Genomic DNA, 6,000 nt, shown 5'->3' on the forward strand with positions numbered 1-6,000 from the left:
TAATTACGTGTTCATACAATTCCTAGCATTCCTAATAATTAATTCTGAAGTGCAGAAGCTTAACGGCAACCAACCCTCATATTCCTATGTCTAGGTAATATGCTATTGGGAGAATTTCTCCGGATCTAGATTTTCCCGTACGTTCCCATATTGACAAAATCAATAATCATGGCATTGAATGAGTTAAACAAAGCAAGCTTTAAGCAAAGAGGAAAAACCCTAACTAATGATGAAAGAAAGCATATATCTTAAAATAAGATGTTAAAACACAAATTCCATATATGAGAGTTTCACAAGACTACATTGATTCCCCAACAACAATACAAGGTTTAGTTCACCATATTCATGGTGAAACTAGATGAACAATAATGAATGAAAGAAAGATAGAACCCTAGAAAGATGAGGAGGTAGCCTGAGCATCCAAGATCTTCCTTCAAGGGGTGGAAAACTGAGTGTTTGCTTCGTCTCAACAGAAGATACAAACCCTAGGAACACCTAAAGCTTATATAATATTCGTAATATTACAAAAAATTAGGCCCAAGCCCAAAATAGTGCCGCTCAGCGGTAAATTGCCGCTGAGCGGTAACTGCGACTTCTCCTTTTGCACTTTTTTATGTCTTTTCTGATTCCCTCTCTATCCTTCTTCACTTCTTTCACCAAATTCACCTTAAATCCTGCATAAAATACTGAAATCAAGCATAAACCTGTCCAGCTCTCTTATTTCACAAAACATGAACAAAAGTATGATTCCAAGCTAGTTTCTAAGTGTTAAAGGTTGCTTTTAGTATCAATTTTAAGCATGAAAATAACAGTTTTTCAACTGTTATCACAACCCCAAACTTAGAACTTTGCTTGTCCTCAAGCAAACAAGATGTAACTCAATCTTCTACCAATCAATACAATGGTTTACTCATTCAAAAATCGTCTTTTCAAGATAAGTAAAAACTTCAATTAAGCTCATGACAAAGACTTCAATCAAGACATACACATGCTTTAGTGTTCACAAAGTAACTTAATATCCAACAAATGCTATTTTTCATGAATGATCAATCAACTAAGCATGGATGTTCATGTGCTCATGGAATATTTCCTCACTAAGTAAAGTATTTCACTCACACACACGTGTATAAGAGGTAATCACTCATTCGCTCTACTATCACAATGTCACATGAATTGACTTTGCCTTTCATTTAACCATAATCAAATAACACTTACAAGCAAACATCATCACAAGGACTTTTCTATGGCTTATAATGTGGCTGGGCTAACAAGAAAATTGTTTTTTCTAGATCACAAAACCCTTGAGTTAAGAGAATCATATAAACACAACCATTCTTACTTATTCCCAACTTTCCTTTGCATTGAGCTTTTGCTTTTTCTTTTCTTTTCTTTCTTTTTCTTTCTCTTTTCACATACTTAATTCTTAGCTCTTAGCTCAATGCTTTCAATTTCCCTTTCTATTTTCCAACAACCCCAAACTTGAACATTTGTCAATACCACAAAATATTTTCTACTTAACTCAAGGTAAAGCTTTCAACAAGGGTTTTCAAATCATGTTCAAGGCTAGGGGTTCAAAGGATAGAACACAAAGTGTTCTCTTTTAGTGGCTAATTTCATGAAATTGGCTAATACAAGGGTTACCAACAAATGGCCATGATCATATGATGCAAACAAGCAAGTAATTCAATCATAGAAAACCTAGGCAAAGTCATTCATATTTTCAAAGTAATAACATTCAATCACAAAAACTCTGGAGCTCAAAACCTCACATATAAGCTCATTCACATTTGACATACACATCCTACTTAATATCACAACCACAATCACAACATCATTCATTTGTTCTCAACTTGTGAATCACCTGTATAAGCATCTAATGTGCACATCTCTATCATCAATCAATATCAAAGCATCATCAGGCATTACTTATCAAACAACAATCATCAACATAAGCAAACCATCATAACAGACAAAGTTTTCAATTGAGTACATCAAACCCTATTCTAAAAACACAAATAAATAAGTTCATAACAAAAAACCAAACAAAAACATAAATCCTGCTCTAGTTATGATAGCATTCATCAGTCAATGTTATCTCAGCTCCTCATCAATCTGAGCTGTCATCTGTATCCTCCTCTTCTTCCTCATCTTCGGCATCCTCAAATGCATCATCGTCATCATCATCAGCATCATCTTTATCCATCTCCATAGCTGAAGTTTTAACTGCTCCAGCTGTGCCTCCTTGTACCTGCTTTTCTGGCCAAGCTACCACATTATGAAACTCCTCCATAGTCCACCTGTGTGCTGGAGGTGTATCATACATTCCAACAATCATTTCAGTAGTAGCCACCTGCCCTCTATGGATAGACTATAATTGTGCACCTATAAGAGACATATACATGTCCCTCATTTGAAAAGGTTCTGCTTCATGTGTCTCAGCAGATGCCTGACTCTGTGCTTGCCCTCTTTTTCTACGAGTACGGCGTGGTGGAACTGGCTGAGCTGCCTCCTCACCTCCATAGTATTGTCTATAATAGGCCTCATCAATTTCTTTCCTTGGCCTTTCAAATGGTGGAGCAGAAGTATCCATCCCAGCTATCTTGCAGAGGTGTGTAATTAAAGAAGGATGTCCTAAGGGTGCTTTGCTGTTTGTTGTGTTAGCACACATCCTTATCTCATCAGCTATTACCTGTCCAATATTGACATTCAAGTTCCTGATTGCACAGTAAAGGAGGAGTGCCCTTCTGAGAGTGATGTCTGACAAAGCACAGCTTAGGGTATAAAAATACCCTAATGGGCTCGGGTTCCGCTAAGGGGAAACCTAAGCCCAGTTTGCGATACTACTGCTCAGCGACACTTTCGGAAAGTGCTCTTCTTCTCTCTAACTTAACCTAAGTGCCTTCTAAACACAACCTCACTTGCTCCCTGCAATGAAATTCTCAAATTACTCATGCAAAACCCTATTATGCAACTAGAACAAAAGTATAATGAATTGATAACAGTTGAAAAACTGTTATTTTCATGCTTAAAATTGACACAAAAAGCAACCTTTACACTTAGAAACTAGCTTGAAATCATGCTTTTATCCATATTTTCAGAAATAAGAGAGCTGGACAGGTTTATGCTTGATTTCAGTGTTTTTGTGCAGGTTTTAAGGTGAATTTAGTGAAAGAAGTGAAGAAGGAGAGAGATGGAATCAAAAAAGTCAACCAGAAACCAGAAAAGTCAACCAGTCAACCAGAAAAGTCAACCAGTCAACCAAAAAGTCAACCAGTCAACCAGAATACGAAAAAAGTCAACCAGACGAGTTTTTGGGCCAGTTTTATGCGATTTTATGATTTGTTTGGGCCTAGACCCGTTTTCTATTATTTTTATGTCCTATTTAAAGATCTAGATGTCTTAGGGTTGGTATCTTTGGCAGAAACAAAGCAAACACTCTCTCTTCCACCCCTTTGAAGGAGGATCTTGGATGCTCAGGCTACCTCTTCACCTTTCTAGGGTTTTATCTTTCATTCTTTCATTATTGTTCATCTAGGTTCACCATGAATATGGTGAACTAAACCTTTTATGTTTGTTGGGGAATCAATGTAATCTTTTGAAGCTCTCATATATGGAATTTGTGCTTGCATCTTAATCTAAGATTTATGCTTTCTTTCATCATTAGTTAGGGTTTTTACTCTTTGCTTAATACTTGCTTTGTTTAACTCATTCAATGCATGATTATTGATTTTGTCGATACGGGAACGTACGGGGAAGTCTAGATCCGGGGAATCTCTCCCAATATTATATTGGTTGTCGTTAAGCTCCTGCACTTGATGAACTAATTATTAGGAATGCTAGGAATTGTATGAACTCGTAATTAGGGAGAAGCCTTCTTGAAAGGTACTTTAGAGAGTGGCATTAACAATGATGATTTGAATGCTGAATTCCTAAAATATATGAGTGTGGATAAGATGAAATTGACCCCCAACAACATATTCCACAAACGGCCTTGATCATACGATGCAAAACAAGCAATTGATTCAATCATAGAAAACCTGGGCAAAGTCATTCATGCTTTCAAAGTAATAGCATTTAACAATAACAACTCTGGAGCTCAAAACCTCACATATAAGCTCATCCACATTTGACATACACATCCTGCTTAATCTCACAATCACAATCATAATATCATGCATTTGTTCACAAAGCTTGTGAATCACCTGTATAAGCATTTTGATGTGCACATCATCTCAACATCAATCAATCAATAAGCATCATCAAACATTACTTATCAAACAATCATAGTTATTAGCAAACCATCATAACAAACCAAGTGTTCAATAGAGTACATCAAACCCTAATCTAAAAACAAAAACAAATAAGTTCAGAAAACTTAAACCAACAAAAGCATAAGCATATGATAGCATTCATCAGTAAATGCTATCTCAACTCCTCATCAATCTGAGCTGTCCTCTGTATCTTCCTCTTCCTCCTCATCTCCATCCTCTTCAAAGGCATCATCATCATCAGCGTCATCTTCTTCCATCTCTCTAACTGAAGCTTCAGCTGCTTCAGCTCGTCCTCCATGCATTGGCTCCTCTAGCCAAGCTACCACATTATGGAATTCATCCATAGTCCACCTGTGGGCTGGAGGTGTATCATACATTCCTACAATCATCTCAGCAGTAGCCACCTGTCCTCTGTGAATGGACTGCAACTGAGCACCTATAAGAGACATATACATGTCCCTCATCTGGAATGGATCTGCTTCATGTGTCTCAGCCGATGTCTGGCTCTGTGCTGGCCTTCTCTCTCTACGAGCACGACGTTGTGGAACTGGCTGAGCTGCCTCCTCACCTCCACAGTACTGTCTGTAATAGGCCTCATGAATAGCTTTTCTTGGCTTCTCAAATGGTGGAGCAGAAGTGTCCACCCCAGCTATCTTGCAAAGGTGAGTAATCAAGGAGGGATGTTCTAGTGGTGCTTTGTTGTTTGAGGTATTGGCGCACACACTAATCTCATCAGCTATCACCTGCCCAATATTAACACTTAGATTTCTGATAGCACAGTAAATGAATAGTGCCCTGCTGAGAGTAATATCTGACACATGTGAACATGGCTGAATGTTGGCATGAGAAAATGCCATCCAATACTTTGCAAGAGGAGTCAAATCCGTCCTCCTAATGTTAACCACTGAGCCAGATCGATTCCTTTGGAAGTGTCCTCCAGGTATGCATAGTACTCTCTCCACATCCTCATAATCAACACCATCCTCCACGCAAAGAGCAAACTGGCACTGCTCACCAGCCCACACAGTGTCCAGGAAGTTATTGATAGAATCAGGATCATACCTGATAACATGGCCTCTGACATAACCCAAATAATTTTCAACTGGATAATCACCAATCTTCTTTGCATTGGTGTAGAATTCCTTTACCGCAGCTATGTTGGCAGGTGCAGGATAGGTGGCTGGCTTTCCCCAGTCATTCCCTAACACTTGCTCTCCAAATTGAGGAGCAAAGTTAGGTATCATTCCAACTTTTCTTTCCATCAGAAGTCTCCTGTCCTGAACCACCCTAAAGTGCTTCTCATGTTTCCTAGAGAGGAACCTGCTAGAGTGGGGTTGCTCTGGTTCCTTTTCCTTTCTCTTAGTTGCCATGGTTTTCAATCTTTTTCCTAAAGATGATGTCATTCCTACATTCAAACACAAATACAAAACCACAGAACATGATGTTAATCATTAGTAAAACATAGAACACAACTCCTTGAGAAGCTAAACCACCGCTGAGGGCCAGAATTTCCCCTCAGCGCCACCAGTGCCATAATCCAATACGCAAAAATTCAAGAAAACCAAGTCTGGCAGAGTGCCGCTCAGCGGCAGTTTACCCCTGAGCGGTAACTCTGCAGAATTTTGAAATACCCCTTTCAAGTTGTCGTATCTCCACCCAAATGCAATTTTCAGTTTTCCAGTTCATAATCATGCAGTTTAATCGGTTCAAATATCAAATATATCATCAA

The sequence above is a fragment of the Vigna umbellata genome, chromosome 7 (assembly GCF_029865625.1).
Source record: "Vigna umbellata cultivar VRB3 chromosome 7, Vumbellata_1.0, whole genome shotgun sequence".
In the NCBI taxonomy this organism is placed as follows: Eukaryota; Viridiplantae; Streptophyta; class Magnoliopsida; order Fabales; family Fabaceae; genus Vigna; species Vigna umbellata.